Below are 17,152 nucleotides of genomic sequence, written 5' to 3'. Positions count from 1 at the left end.
CATTAACTCTAGACATAATAGGTAGAATTGTAAGTGAGATCACATAAACTACTAATAATTAAACAGGTTTATGTGCAAGACAGAAAGTTTTTATGTACTTATTGACTGACAGAATTGTGCAATGTTTAATACTAAGTCTGAAATGCACACTCCGGAGGATTAATGGTACAGAAGTTATCTGAGTATACAAGAGTCTTAGAAACATTCTTTCTAGAAATACAGAGTGGAGACAGTTACTAGAGAGATTTCACTTATATAGTCTAAATTGGGTCTAATTGGGCCCCTCACAAGTTGAGAGTAATTTCAATAAGACATCTGCCTTCTGAGAGGCAGTATGGCAGTCCAATTCAGTGCAAGACTGAATCAAGCTATCTATACTTTGGAATAAAGTAACACCTTTTTTCATGAAAATGTCATGTTCTTCACTAGCCTATTAATTTTTTTAAACTGAAGATCTTTCATTTTCAAAGGATGTTTGACTAGAGTTTCTAACCGACAGATTTGGAAACCAATCTGAATTGGACATTCTATGGATTCAACCTGAAGGTGAGTTTGCCTCATAGATTTGACACCCAACCTGAAAAAAATTCTATAAAAATTGCTTCAAAGCCCCCTTTGAAATAGCAAATGTGCAGCAAAACTCCAAGTCAAACAATTGTCCCTCAGCCTGTTGTTTAAAATATAGACTGAAAAGCCAACAGACCCTTTTGTGTGTGTGCAATTGCTTTCATAAACAAATTTTAGGCTGGAATAAGGAGCTCCTAGTTCATCATGCTGGAGATTGTCCTTGCTGCTGTAGGCTGTTGAAGTGTTCCTCCCTTAAGATCTGGTTGATGTGGGAGTAAGAACCTTGGCATAGTACATGCTCCTCATATGAGGATTGAGGTGTACTCATGTTGGGTTCAGCAACGATCTGGTTTAAGCTGCTTTCTGGTCCAATTACTCTCTCTGGGGTATTAACACTGCTGCTGCTCCTGTCTTTATCACTGCTTGAAGACTGGAGGATAAAAAACAGAAACAGGATGAGTATTACGCTATTACTATTTTTCGTATTCATCTTGGAGAATAGCAGCATCAACCACTACACTAAGCCTTAATGGTTTAGAAACTAGAGCCACTTAAAATATTTCAATCTATGCTCACAACACAGCAACCCGTAAATTAAGTTGGGATTAACATCCACAATTTTATGGATGAGGAAACTGAGATCCATTGACTTGCCCAATGTCACGTAGCTGGGAAGTGGCAGAGTGAGGATTCAAACACAGGCCTTCTAATTTCAAATCCCTTCACTAATCGGTTGTACCTGCTTGCAGCAGGAGCTTATCCTAATAACGTGCATCAGAAAAGTAAGTTCTCACCCTCCAAGAGAAAGCATCGATCAATGCTACAGAATGTAGTAAAAGTACACCCATAAAGAATAAGATGGATTTTGGGAGCACACTAAAATAAAACAAATAACTTGTTACATACATACATTTATGCATACATACATACATGCACACGTATATACAAACCAGTGATGATTTCGTACCTATCCCCTGATAGTGGGCATACGTGGTCCTCCTATATCAATGCAAGGCTACACTCAGATCCTGAAAGGCACTTGATATACATTTTACGAAAGTTATATGTTAATTATTGGCATTTTTAAGACTAGTATTTATTGCTGTTCAACAAATATGGATGTGATATGGGGTGTATGTGTGGGTGTTTGCACCTAATATTCTGTTTTTAATTGAACTCTAACATGACTCAGGGTCATTGTCATAATGGAGAAACTACTAAGGATTCCTGAAAACAGTCATTGTCAAGAATTTCCTCCCTTACAGTGTTAGGATTCTCAAGGGAGAAAGTAATGACAAGGATCCATATCTGAACTACAATATTTAACAATTTTGATATTGCATTTTGGGGGGACATGCTATTATTTTTATTTCATTTACATTTAAACTTCACCAAACACTGAGCTCAAGTATATGCTGGTCCTTTGTTCAGAGTTTTTAAATGGACAGACAACTTTACGGGTGCAATGTATTTAACACTGCACAATATATTCAACAATTAGAGAATCTAGGGGGTGGTATAACTATATACCTTTATACATTTAGTAGCACAAGTAGAGGGACAAGCCCTGCAACTGGAGGAGAAACCCATTCAGGACTGAACAGAGAGGTCCTTGGTTGCTGAGAGAATCTCCCCTTGACTTCAGCTTGAGACAAACCAAGGAGTCTGTCAGGACACAAAAACCACTGAATTCAGGACAAACAGGAGCAACAGGATAGGTACTGAGGGATTGGCTCTTGTCAATTAAGATTGTGGAGGCCAGTCTGAAGCGAGTAGGGCTGGCTGGAGGCAGGAAATGTGGCAACTCAAGTCCAGGATCTGTAGATTAGAACAGCAGTCTAGAGACAGAATGGTTAGTGCTTTCTTCATAAATTCCCAGTTTTCTAAACAAGTTCCTAGGATGCTTTCCTCAAACAGCGGGTATTGCATTTCTTATAATGCAATCTTTACCAAAGGTAACATTAATAAGACTTAAACCAAGAATGGTCATGGCTCATCGGTCATTTGAAGCTTCTCGACATAGACCGCACACCAAACTGCCCACAGGTCCTCATAGACAGCTTATGTCCATCTTTATGCAACTAGAGACATACATTAAAAGAACTGTCCAGGAAAGAATTAGAATGACCCAATGGAAATGAAGGTTGTCACCAACAGCAATCAAACTGACTTCAGGACTTAATGTCAAGGCCAATTTAAAAAATATCCAAAAAGATGATTTTCCTAGCTCAAGGGTAAAAATCTGAAATCTCCAGTGGCATAAAATAGTGAAGTTATGAATATTTAAAAAATAAGTAGGTATTACGTTGGATAAGAAACCCACCACACACACTTTGGTTTCTCTTAGTTGGCTTTCCTGATCATTTTTCATTACAGGTACTGTCTGAAAAACAAGGTAAGAACTATAATTAGTTTCTGGTGAATCAAATTTCATCTCAAATGACAACATATCCATTTTATACTATAGTGTAACACTAGGTGATGCTAGACTATGAAATGGTACATTAAAATTAACAAGCTAGAAGAGATTTCTGTAGAATAATTGTTAAGAAAAAATTGATCTGCCTCCAATTTCTAGTTCATTTAAAGTGTTTTCAAACCCAGTTGTGTAGAGACATAAGTACAAATGTTCATTGTGACACTGCTTATAATATCAGCATTGTTGTTAATAGCTGAAAATCAGAAACAATTAAATGTCCAAAAGCAGGAAAGTGACTAAGTTATAGTGCATCCATTCATACAATGTGATTTTGTCAGCCATTAACAATGATGATATAGTTGTATTTATACTGATATAGAAGGATGTCCCTGACATCATGTTTGTTTATTTATTTAAAATTTGAGACTTTGGATCCTTTTTTATTTTTTATTTATTTTTTATATTTTCACTTTCTAAAGCATTCACAAGAAATGTATTTATTTTGTGGAAAACAACTATTTTATTTCCAAGTAAGTAACCTAGAGAACGCTACTACAAGACCAAGGCACATCTCCTGCTTTTGCATTCAGTTACTTCTGACTTCAAAACAAAGACTTAAGAACTACCATATGACCCAGCAATCCCACTACTGGGCATATACCCTGAGAAAACCGAAATTCAAAAAGAGTCATGTACCAAAATGTTCATTGCAGCTCTATTTACAATAGCCCGGAGATGGAAACAACCTAAGTGCCCATCATCGGATGAATGGATAAAGAAGATGTGGCACATATATACAATGGAATATTACTCAGCCATAAAAAGAAACGAAATTGAGCTATTTGTAATGAGGTGGATAGACCTAGAGTCTGTCATACAGAGTGAAGTAAGTCAGAAAGAAAAAGACAAATACCGTATGCTAACACATATATATGGAATTTAAGAAAAAAAAAATGTCATGAAGAACCTAAGGGTAAGGCAGGAATAAAGACGCAGACCTCCTAGAGAACGGACTTGAGGTTATGGGGAGGGGGAAGGGTGAGCTGTGACAGGGCGAGAGAGAGTCATGGACATATACACACTAACAAACGTAGTAAGGTAGATAGCTAGTTGGAAGCAGCCGCATGGCACAGGGAGATTGGCTTGGTGCTTTGTGACAGCCTGGAGGGGTGGGATATGGAGGGTGGGAGGGAGGGAGACCCAAGAGGGAAGAGATATGGGAACATATGTATATGTATAACTGATTCACTTTGTTATAAAGCAGAAACTAACACACCATTGTAAAGCAATTGTACCCCAATAAAGATGTCAAAAAAAAAAAAACTGCAAAAAAAAAACCCAAAAAAACCCAAAGACTTAAAATGGACTGTGGGGCTTCCCTGGTGGCGCAGTGGTTGAGAGTCTGCCTGCCGATGCAGGGGACAAGGGTTCGTGCCCCGGTCTGGGAAGATCCCACGTGCCGCGGAGCGGCTGGGCCCGTGAGCCATGGCCGCTGAGCCTGCGCGTCCGGAGCCTGTGCTCCGCAGTGGGAGAGGCCACAGTGGTGAGAGGCCCGCGTACCACAAAAAAAAAAAAAAAGGACTGATGCTGTAAATGAGATTGTCTTTAAACTACTAAAGAACATCTAAAACGTCGTATCCACTAGCATTTTCTAGGCCAGTAGTGCTGATTAGCTAATAAACATAGCCTACGTTATACAACCCTGGGCCTTGTCTCATTTCACCCTTTTGAACATACTTCATACGAGATATCCCACTTAATGAGTCCTATTATTGTCAGAGTTCTTGGGATGAAAAGGTTTCTCCTTGATACCGTATGGTTTTGACACTTGAAACTGCTATCTTACTACAGAAGCTTTTTCCTTACTGCAATTGATTTTAGAAAGAGAGCAAATTCTTTCATCAGAAGAGAAATGAGATTTTAAACGCTTCAGGATTGAGAAAGACCCATAAAATATAAATGCTTTTCACCATCCTCCTGTTACCTCAAAGAAACGTCTCATCAGAATGTATTTGCCAGTTACAAAGCTCATTCTTTTTCCTCTGACCATTCGATATAAGCTTAGTGCTGATACCTGTGGAAGACAAATGAGAACAGGCCCATGCTCTGCAAAATTGAAACCCTTGTAAGTTCAAGTACACGGCAAAATAAAATTACATTTATAAAAGACTCTGACCAAGGGTCTCTCACTAAATGACATTTACAAAAGCACTACACAAAAGTCCTAGGGTCTAGGTCTGTGTGAAAAGGCAGGATTTTAGATTAGTTTGGGCCGTAATGAAATCTGCCTGCTTACACTGTAACCAAAGAAGTTTCAGTTGAGTCCAGCAGAGATCTTCCATAGCACATTCTATTTGGAGATAGGCATCAGGACCACCTGTGGGGTTTTTGTTAGTTTGATTCACATGCACATGCCAGGTCCCCATCCTGAGAGGTTATCTCAGGTAGGCACAGGTTGTTCTGATACACAACCACTATCCAAACAATTACTTGTGTGCCTACTATGTACAAGCAGGTACTTTGCCAGGGATACTTAGGGACTCAACCAACAGCTAATTCCTGAGCCCAATCAAGAACGCATCCTCTTTGAGGATGACAGCGTTAAGCTATTGCAGTGACAGGAATGTAGCAATGAATGCGGACCAGGGAAATAGAAGAGGTTCCTTAAAATGAATGGCATCTGAACTGGGCCTTGGAGGATGGGGAGAATATTAATAGGATGGGTGTGACAAAGGGAGAGAACAACAAGAGCACAAGCAGGGTGAAGAGGAGTCTTTGAGGAGACAAAGCTAGTAATACAATGTGGCTGGGGCCTCCTGGAGAGGAGTTTGTGGGAGACAAAATATGCATGAGAAGGTAGAGCTAGGTTATCAAGGGCCTTGAATGTCATGCTGAGAAGTCTGTCAGAATAGGTACTTGAGCCTAAAAGACATGCTCGGATCTACTTTTAGGAAGAGGATTCTAATGGATGAATGGAGTAGGAGGAGAATGAGAGCACAGAGACCATGGAGGAAATTTCTGCAATACATTTAGCAAGCGGCAATGCAGGCCTGAATTAGGATAGTGGAAATGTAAAGGAAGGCATATATGCGATACACATCAGAAGTAGGATAGCAGGAGTCATGGAGGAAATGACAGAGACATTTAAGTTTACCCCAAGCTCCCAGGACAGGTGGGGTCTGAGGAGCCAAGTTTTAGTGAATAGTTGCATGAAGGGGATGAGAAGTAACAGGCAGTGAAAGCAGATTACAGCTGGGAGGTAAAGGGGGAGACACGATCCACTAACTTGAGAGAAGAATACGGTAGACAGAAAATTAGTTAGGAGCGAGAAAGAGCACCTTATCAGGCTAATGAAAGAACCAGCGAATAAATAGAATCTGAAGAGACGAGGAGGAATATTAATTACAGAGCATCTTCAACAAAAAAGAATGGGAATGCATGTGTATATTTACAACAGAGAATTATGTAATTCTCCTTAACTGTAAAAGCAGATTAAGCTGGTATTAAACTTTTTCATTTATGTGAACCTCAACAACAAAAAATTTTTCACCCCTAGTACATATCCCATACCTAGAATCGTAATATTTTTATTCTAAGGCAGCTGCAGAAACTAAATTAAGCAAGTCCATCCAAGCACTTAAAATATGTGCTCCCAAAGTTCCAACACATTTGAAATGAAAGACTCGTTCATATTTGCTAAAACCAATGAAACACTGTAGAATCTTATGAGCCATAGGATATCAAATCAATTTGGCTGCTGAATTACAATTACTTTCCAAATTAGCAAGGCAAAGGTACTTATGTGTTAACTTCTCTGTGTCAATGGGATAAATAATCTACACTTTTCTGTAGCTCAGTTTCCCTCATAAAATGAAGCTGAACTAGACATTGAGTTCTAAGTTGTTTTCTAAGTCAAAAATTATATTTATAATAGAATCTATATAAGTATAAAACAATTTAAACAACTTCACTTTGTTTCAACTCAGTTAATGGCATTTGAACAAAAGATTGATAAGTAACCATCATCTGTAGAAAAACATGAGTGCGTATGTATCTTCAATTCTTTAAAACAACTTAGATTTTAACATCCAGTTGGAATATAAAACTGCTCAGGATTGCTTGGTATACAACATGAGCAAAGTTTCATAAAATGCATGCAACAGATTAGGCCATTTTTGGAAAGGGTTGTCCCTGCATTTTTGAATGTATCTTTTAAATGGAGGATAATTTCAGAAGTTAACATTTTGCCATGGGTTATAAAAACATGACTAACAACCATTATTTTGTTCAATGACAGTTTCATCCGAAATAAGGTCTCCCAAAGCAGTTCTGTGTCTTAGAATGTGTATAATTAAAGGCGATGTGAACACCCAAATCTACAGTCAACCTAAGAGAAAACACTTTTCAAAAATTATGCCAAATGTTCTAGTTGTCTTATGAATTGACACTACTTTAAACAACGACCTGACAAAGAGACAGCTCCTACCAGCTTAAAAAAGGGGGTGGAGTAGATTTTATAGAATTCTAATTTTTAAACATAGGTGGGGCTCCTGGTTCTGTTTCTCTCTCATTCGTCTCACTTCTGATGCTCCCTTGGAATTCTAGCATTGGGATATCAAATCTTTTCCAATTCAGGTACAGAAGAGAAAAAGGCAGAGATATGTTCCCGATAAGCCAATTCTGTTCATATCTACACATTTTTTCACTCTCAATTTCTTGCTACTACTTGGCAATCTGAAATATAAAATGAATGGTCTTGGCAAGTAAGAGAGACTAATACAAAAAACATTAGTGTCTTTGTGTTTGCGCTTTCTAGAAGGCTTATATTTATGTATGAGGGCACAGATTTACAGGAAAAGTGGTGATGTAATTTGTAAAGATGTAAGGTTGAACAAAAAAGAGCAGTACTCCTGAACATGCAAAGATATTCAACGAAAAAGGCCAGCATCTAAGAGAGCAAGTTACATGAGTTATACCTAGCTACAATTTACCCATCCAAGTAGCTGCCCAGGATCTGGGACTATCACCACCTGCGTAGAGGTTCCAGGAGGAGGACAGGGATCGATAATCATTTCACTTTTTGCTCACAAAAGGGACAAGTGAGCACTACTTAGTCATTAACTAATAGGATTCATACATAAAGACTTAACAAGGTTCCTTTAATCCTCTCCTAGTAAGCTATACCTCAATTAAAACAATACTATGCTAATGCCACAAGTCATTAAAATTCAAGCTCTTCCATTCAAGCGCCATTAAAGCTTTGCAAAATCACCAGACTCCCCCATCCTCAATTTCATTTTCACTTTTCCTAGCCAGAAATCAAGAATCCCCTTCTAGCCAATAACACATCATTATACTCCTGAAAATTTATTCTCCATCTAAAAATAAGGGAGGGGGTTAAGATGATTATTCCCTGCTCCTATGACTGGAGAAAAGTTTAAGACCTAGCTTTTCCTGATTACATTTTCACTAAGTCTTTTTCTGTGCTTCCTTACCACCTTCTGTGAGATACTGCATACCATGGCTAAGGGCTCCAGCTCAAAAGCCACTGCAATCAAGTAAGAATACATTTTTGAAGGTTTCTTGGAGTGATACATTTCTTTTAATTGCAGGGCACCAATTGGATAATGTAATTTAGGCAGTGGATGAACTAGAGAGAGGCTATCTGACCATATTCCTACCTCTGCATCCTGAGACTCCTGAAAGACAGGGTGTCTCTTACTCCTTTTGGACTGGGGAGAATGGTGATTGTCCTCTTTATTATGATTCCTTCTTCTTTCCCTGAAAATAAACCACAAGAGAGAGGAGAAAATATCACCCAACAATTGATATTTTGGACACTTAATTTGCGAGCCAGTGGCATACATATATGTGAAATCTTGTCAGAGAAAATACAAGTCATCATCTGCTACTCCAATAATTTAAAGTCGGAAGCACACATCACCCACACGAAGAAGGAAAATATGAAACAGGAACTCTAGGTTGAAAAGTCAAGCTGTAAATTTCATTTCTAAACATTAGCTTCATAATTTTAAATGACTCTTGGGAATAAAGTAAGAACAGGAAGAATTTAATAGCTACATTTTCAAAATCTACCTCAGTAGGCCCATTGTCTTCATTTCCTGAAGTTACAATTCCAGGTTAAGTGATTTTTAACCCCTTCTACATAACACTTAAGACAGGTGTGGCTGCCTGTGTCTATTTACTGTTAATGCTCCTGTGAAAGTGGTATAGAGACAGACAATGGAGAAACTCTCCAAGTGTGCTGTTAGCCAATTATTGTTGCTGTACCAACTACTATTATGACATAATGGTTACTTCACTAGATTGTCATCATGAGATTGTGACTGATTACTAACTTGAAATACGGCTTCTCAAAAATGTTTTTTTTAACATCTTTATTGGAGTATAATTGCTTTACAATGGTGTATTCGTTTCTGCTTTATAACAATGTGAATCAGTTATACATATACATATGTTCCCATATCTCTTCTCTCTTGCGTCTCCCTCCCTCCTACCCTCCCTATCCCACCCCTCTAGGTGGTCACAAAGCACCGAGCTGATCTCCCTGTGCTATGCGGCTGCTTCTCACTAGCTATCTATTTTATGTTTGGTAGTGTATATATGTCCATGCCACTATCTCACTTTGCCACAGCTTACCCTTCCCCCTCTCCATATCCTCACGGTTGGTAAGATTACATCTTCAGCCCCAATTCCCCTCTCAGTAAGTAATCAGATTGCAGCATTTGACAAAACAGTTCTTGAAGACACCCTATAATTGAACAGACATTTTCCCAAGCCATCTACTTAGAGAGTACTTTTAAGTTTATGGTACCCCTAAGGATGGCTGAGTCTACCCATTTTTATAATTTCATTTCTCTTCAATCTTTCTCCCATCTCTGGGAGACTGAGTACTGATCCCATAAACCAGTGATTTCAAACTCTTTGTTAAAGTAAAAGAAACTCCTTTCTTAACAAAATAAACATGCAAACAAACAAACAAACAAAAAAGCAGCAATAAATAAGAGAAAAAAGAGGAGTCACTGCACTGAGAACACAGGCTCTTTAACCACACCCTCCCCTGGATCCCCCTCCCTGTGCTACCCATTAGCTTAGCCTGACTCTTCTTAAAACTGAGGAAACAACAGGCCCAAAGAAGCAAAATGACTCAGAGTAAAATAAAAGGCGGGTAGAGATGGAACTGCAAGGGAAGTTCTCTTGAGCCCTGGCCCAAGGTCCTCCACAAAGCCCTACAAGAGGAAAACTTTAGTAAAGAGCTACACGTCCAATCAAACGATGTCTTTATGATAAGGAAATTGTCAGGATAAATTAATTCAGATAATTTGTGTGCAGTGCTGTTAAGAAAACTTTTTTTTTGGTAGAAAATATGTGCTATTTTTTCAGATGTATGAGCATGCCAAGGAACCTTCAGAAATGTTACCTGGACTTGGTAAAAGAAAGACCACTGCAATCAGTTCAGACTTCATTCGTACATACTGCTTATTGTCCAGTGACTGTGTTCTTAATTCCAAAAGCATGTCCGTAATTGGGCCCCTACATTCATATTTAGGACCAGAGAACACATAGTACCAGCCGAAGCGGCCCTGGCGATATTGGCCGAAGAAGCAAAGCGGGATGGTGAGGACCAGAGATGGACCGGTACAGGACACCGTTGCCCAGACAAACCTTCCCGGCACTGCAGCCTTCCTTAGTGCCGCCGCTGGAACCATAGCAACAGGGGCAGGAAGTCCTGGTGCCCCGGAAAGTCGCGAGCCTGGGGGACAGGGCTGCGCGCCGGTGGGCGGGTTCTGGGCCTGCGAGCCTGTGCCCAGTAACGTCAGTGCCGGTCTGCCGCCCGAGTCCGCTAGAAGTTTCCTCCCGGGCCCTGTTTCGAACTCTCGGCTAAGGGACCTGACCGGTGATATCTGGGTCCCGTCGTCCACTGCCCCAGCCCCCCACGTGCGGGACCGGTACCAATCCCCTGGTCATTCTCCTCCCGCCCACCCCCGGCCTGTAAACGCGCTCGTCCCGTGGCACAGTCACCGTGCTCCTGTCAGCCCTCACTCTTCTGATCCGTCCCGGCGACCTCAGTGCCCGCGAGGCTCAGCCGGTCACCCCGGAGCCTCTCCGACCTCAGCGATGTTCTTCTTCTCCCCACACGAGCACCCCCCTGCCCACGGTCATGCCCTGGGTATCAGGAAGACCGCGGCCCTCATGGTGTATAGCATTCCTCCCTCTCATCACCCCCAACACGGCGTCCTGTCCTCCAGCTCCCTCGCTCTAGTGCCCCTGCATTGATAGCCCCAACCTCCTGGAAACCGCCAGCTCACCGACCACACATCCTTCCACAACATCCGCCAGGCCCCTCCTTACTCCGCGGGCCCAGGGCTGGAAACTGTCCCCCACAAACACACCTCCTGTGCTCCTTGCACCCTCCTCCCTACTCGCCCTCTGCCTTGTATCTGAGCACCTCAGCACTGAGGACGAAACTCTGAAACTTTACAGAATTGTTTTATCTTAAATCCATGACCAGGGGAGAATTGCTTTTCATTTTCACTCTCACCTACAATACTACATTACACACTAGCAACCCTCCTCCATTCTAATGACCACCAGTCTCCCCCCGCCCAATAATTCGTGGAAAAGACAGAAGCAGTCCCGTGGGATTTTTCAAGCTTCCCAATCCCAGTCTGCCTATTTCTACCCTGGTACTCTGCTGCCCCTCTGGAGGAAGTGACCAGATCCCATTTGAGGCTAAGCCCTTCACCTGGATCCCATATCCTTCCTCCTTCTCCAGGAGTGGGCCTTTGCAAAGATCATCCCTTTTTCCTGAATTGTCATGTTCCCCATTTCTTCTGGATCATTCCATCATCTACAAAGTGGGCAGAAGGATGGCTGGAGTTTAGGAATTTAGCCTTCTGGAACTGATCCTGGTTCCTGCTGTGGTGGTGAGACCCCTAGGGCCTTCATTCCCTGTAGTGGGAATGTGGAAATTGGTTGAGTCCAGAGCCAGGGGTTCTACCATGAAGGAAACCTAACCTGTCTGAGGGGCTTAGATGACCCTGCAGCTGAAGCTGTGGAGTCGACACCCTGCACAGGGGTGGGATGGAGGATGCGCCCCAGATTCAGAGGGGTCTGCAGATGCCAGCAGAGTGAGCTGAGGCTGAGTTGGCCAGGGAGCACCAGGACCCGACCAAGAGGAGAGAGACAAAAATGCAAGTTTCATCAGCCCCACCCATGGGCGGTGCAGGTCAGCATCACCAACTGGACCCGGGAGAGGAGAGTCATCCTTCCCTCAGAAACCACCAAGGATACTGTGAGCAGCGTAAGAATTTCATAGACCCCCCCATCCCTTCCCACATCACCCAGGAGATTTGTAAACCATACATACGCCTTCCCCACCTTGGAAAGGAGCAGAGAAGTGGGGTGGAAATCTGAGAGACTGAGCATTTCACCAAAACAGACAGCATTATTTTAAACTAACCATTCACATGATAGCATCAGATTGCACTTACCAGATTAGATATAAATTCAGTGGGGTTTGTTTGTTTGTTTGTTTGTTTGCCACTCCAGAGAGTGGGCACTCATGATAAAGATCAGATCAGATCGGCCAGAGAGAATAAGTTAACCAAAGTCCCCATGCCATCTGAGGAGTGCGAGTGAGTCTGTGATTTCAGCACACCATCCCCACCAAATCCTCCTCTGCCCACCATCTCCTCAGTCCATGTTTGAGGAGATTGGGGCATCCTCGCCTCATCCTCCCCTTTAACTGAGGACAATGTTTCACATCCCATAAAGAGACCCCCTTCCAAAAAAAAAGGGAGCACAGAAGGAAGAACGGACCAGACAGACACACAGAGTGGAGTAACAGATGAGAGTTGTCACTGAGGTGAGCAGGGCCTCCTCAAGGCCATCCTTGCCCTCCATAAGCGACGTCAGGCTCCATTCTCCTTTAACAAACAACACAGGCCCCATTTTCCAAGGCCTGAGGCATGGAGCTTGGCTTCAGAAAATGGTTGTAGCACTGTGTACTGCTGGAGAAAATCACGGAACCACACGTTAGAGCCACTGTGCTTTCATAGTCTTCATTGTCTCCCGAGATCGCAGTGCTGTACAGAATGCTTTCTTGGTGACCCCAGCACTTCCCCCAGTCCCTTCTGAAGGCTCCCAAGATTTCACCTCTCTCCCTAAATTTTCTACCATGCATCTGTCTCTTCACTCTTAGCCAAAGCACATTCCCATTCTCTGGTGAGGTCCAAGCGTGCGGGGAGGGGAGGGAGAAGTGCCTCAGTGCTGGACAGGAGTGTGGGATTCTGTTGTCTTGGCAACATTCTTCTGCTCATCCTCACTGGATCACTCATCTCAGGCAACAGCCCAGCTGGAAGGGCCAGGACCAATGGGAAATTCTTCTCTCCATCTTGCTCTCTTTCTGTGACCAGAGGCTGAGATAAAACACCGGTGTTGGTTACCAGGGAAACTGAAGCTTAATCCATCTGACTCAAGAGAAAAAGAAACCAACAAAAGAGTGGAAACTAAGGCACAGGATGTGCTGGGGGAGGCCACGCAAAGACATGGAATTGTGATTCTCAATAGATGCGCTTCTCCCAAGTGTCCTGTGCATGCACAAACGTGTACTCATGAGCACCCCCTTCAGCCCGGAGCAGCACAGTGACTGTGGCATAAGGTTCACAAGGGGGAGGCAATGAGGCAGGAATGGAGGCAAAAGCCAAATCTTGAGAGAGGAGGAGGAGGCACTACCTATCCTTTGAAACTATTGCCTACCATTTATCTCAATGTTTAAAAAAATAGACTTTATTTCTTTTAGTGGTTTTAGAGTTACAGAAAAATGAGCAAGAAGTACAGATGATTCCCAGATCCTCCCACCCTCACCTCCATATCCAGTTTCCTCTATTAGGAACATCTTGCATTAGTGTGGTACATCTGTTACAAGGGATGAGCCAATGTTGATACCTTATTACTAGCTGAAGTGTATATTTTATATTCGGTTTCACTCTTTGACTTGCACTCTCTGGGTTTTGACAAATGTATAATGTATAATGACATGTATCCACCATCATAGCATCATACAGTATAATTTTACTGACCTAAAAATCCATTGGGCTACTCCTATTCATCCCTGCCTCTTTCTTCCTAAAAACCTCTGACAACCACTGATCTTTTTGCTGTAATTTTGCCTTTTCCTGAAAGTCAGAGTTGCATTGATATGTTGTAAAACCTTTTCAGATTGGTGGTTTTTACATAGTAATATGCACTTATGGGTCATCCATGTATTTCTGTGTCATGATGGCTCGTTTCTGTTTATCACTGAATAGTATATTATTGTATGGCTGTACCACAGTGTCTATCCATTCACTGATTGAAGGACATCTTGGTTGCTTCCAAGCTTTGGCAATTATGACTAAAGCTAGATAAACATTCATGTGCGGGTTCTTGTGTGGACAAAATTTTAAACTCATTTGAGTAAATATCGAGGAGCACAACTTTTGGATCATATGGTAAGTGGATGTTTAATGTTGTAAGAAACTGCCAAACTGTCTTCTAAAGTGGCTGTACCACTTTGCATTGCCACCAGCAATGAATGAGAGTTCCTGTTAACCCACATCTTCAACCACCATTTGATATATTCAGTGTGTTGGATTTAGCCATTCAAATAGGTGTGCAGTGGTATCTCACTGTCGTCTTAATTTGTAGTTCCCTAATGATACATGATATTAAATATCATTTCGTAGGCTTATTTGCCATCTGTACATCTTATGTGGTGAGGTGTGTGTTCAGATCTTTTGCCCATTTTAAAATCGTGTTGTTTTCTCATTTTTGAGTTTTAAGAGTTCTTTGTATATTTCGGGATACCAGTCCTTTATTACATATTTTTTACAAATGTTTTCTCCCAGTCTGTGGCTTGTCACTTCATCCTCTGAACAGTGTCCTTCACAGAACAGAAATATTTAATTTTAACAAAGTCCAATTTATCAATTTTTTCTTTTGTGGGTTGTGCTTTTGGTGTTGTTTTAAAAGGTCATTCATTGCCAACCCAAAGTCACCTAGATTTTCTCCTACGTTGTCTTCTAGGAGTTTTATAGATTTGCATTTTACATTTAGGTCTGTGATCCATTTAAAGTTAATTCTTGTGAAAGTTTTTTTTTTTCACAAGATTTTCTTTTTTGGCATGTGGATGTCCACCAAGGCTTATGTTGACGTTGCATTAGGTTCAGAGTCTTATCTAAAATTATTTAGAAAACGCTACACTAAACCAACTTCATCTAAAAGAAAGTGCAGCCCTCTTCCAAACAGCTTAGGAACAGAAAAAGCAAACATATCCTCTCTTCAGATAAATCAGGCTGGAATTTACCTAGTGATAAACCGAATGAGCAAATTGATGGTGAGACGGTTGTTCAATACAAGCAGCAGACTTAACCTGTGCTTCCAAAAAAAAAAAAAAAAAAAAGAACTGACCCCTAAATTGTACCTTTTTGAACATGGCTTTAGATGTTGCACTTCCTGCTCCAGGATGCGTATGAGTTGAAAAGCAACATTCACGTGGATATGAGGCTCTTAGGTCATGTGGTACTAGGGACTTTCTAGTTATTTGCTCTTGGTCAGTAGGAGGAAGCCCAGTGATTTACCACCTGAAAAGATGTGTAAAAAGCCTGGTTGCATCTGAAATCTTTTGTTTATGAGCTGGAGACAAATATCTCACAGAAAACTCAAAGGAGGCAATGGGCCCAGAAGAGACCACAGAGGACCAGAATTTCAAAATTAGGGAAAAAGTCCTTTCAAAGGGTCCCTCATAGGATGAAGCTTTTTAGTGCCATGTGGACTGTAGTTCAATTCATGGCCTATGGAGGATCTCAAAGCATAGTTTTTGGATGGATAATAGATGGATGGAGTCATGATATCATGCAGGCATGGGTGGATCGCTGGACACTTAAATTCCTAGTTTCTCTGATGAGGTCACATGGGTGCTTTCCAGTCCCTGTTAATTTACATGTTTTATATTTGTTTTTAGGCTTAAAGTAATAATCATTGGTGTTCACCAGGAAGAAGTTCTCTGTGCCAATCTAGTTGCCCATCAGAAGAATATTGTGATCTGCGTTGAGTGCCTATCAGAGGATGCTACACAAAACCAGTTAATCAATATAATCCGTCATGCATCATGAGAAGTAGAGATACACATCTATAAGCTAATGTATATGCACATGCTCTAGTATCTATGAAGCCAGCGTGACAATTCTATTCATTTCATCCCACAGGGGAACCCCCAGGCACGAGAACTGGTGTCTGAAGTTTCCCAGCTAAGAGCGGGAGCCACAACATGCCAGTGTTCACCATTGTGGGGAAGAATCTCTGATTCCCACTGAGGGGAGAGTGTACCACCTGCCTGCCTCTGAAGGCACTTCTTCTGTCCAATGCCTGGTTTTGGGTTTGGTTTAGTCTTTCACTCAGATTATATCTTTTTTTCCCATGTTTGAGTCACTGCTCCTAGGTTCTGACCTTCAGTGGAATCCAGGAGGGTTTTAGTGAGTTTTAGGACACACTAATTTAAAATAATCCACTCACTATCTTAGTATTTTATAACTTCAAATAGAATCTAGAATCCAAAACTGTATTCAGACCACCAGCTTGACACAACTTACAATTGAGCTTTATCCTCCATAAACTCCCATGAGGAGATTCTGCTTCTGGCTACCATGGAGTAAGCCCAGTACTGCCTATCTCTCCTGCTGATTACAGCTAAAGACTCTAGACAAATACACAAAGCATGTGTGTACCTGAGGAATCAGAAAAGTAGGCAAAATAGATGAACTGTGGTAAAGAATCAAAACATGGAATCCATCCAAATGTATATCTTGAGACCCAGACTTGTCTAACCTACCTGACTTCCCTGTTTGGATGACTCAACATGTCTGAAACAGATCTCTTGTGTTTGTTGTATATTGTTTGTTTTTTACTTATATACATCAGCAAGTCCTCTTGATTCTATATTCAAAATATATCCTGAGGGCAGCTATTACTACCACCATTCTACAAGGAATTCCCATTTTTCCTTTGAATGAAATCCATTCTCCTTAGTGCGGCCTGCCAAACCCTACACTTTCTGGCTTCTGCCTACCTCTCCAACCTCTCCCCTCATTCAGTACAATCTAG

At 41.4% G+C, this 17,152-nt stretch overlaps 1 non-coding gene across 1 annotated transcript; it reads right to left on the bottom strand.

Annotated features, from left to right (window-relative positions):
• Positions 1 to 341: 341 nt before the first annotated feature.
• VCF2 (VCP nuclear cofactor family member 2) lies at positions 342 to 5,056 on the bottom strand. The gene is made up of 3 exons (XR_012329165.1): positions 4,971 to 5,056; positions 2,891 to 2,950; positions 342 to 997 (listed from the first exon to the last, which is right to left on the bottom strand). It is a non-coding gene; the product is annotated as a VCP nuclear cofactor family member 2 (transcript).
• Positions 5,057 to 17,152: the final 12,096 nt, after the last annotated feature.

Source organism: Tursiops truncatus, chromosome X (genome assembly GCF_011762595.2).
Source record: "Tursiops truncatus isolate mTurTru1 chromosome X, mTurTru1.mat.Y, whole genome shotgun sequence".
NCBI classification, from domain to species: Eukaryota; Metazoa; Chordata; class Mammalia; order Artiodactyla; family Delphinidae; genus Tursiops; species Tursiops truncatus.
This window is presented reverse-complemented; position numbering and strand designations above follow the sequence as displayed.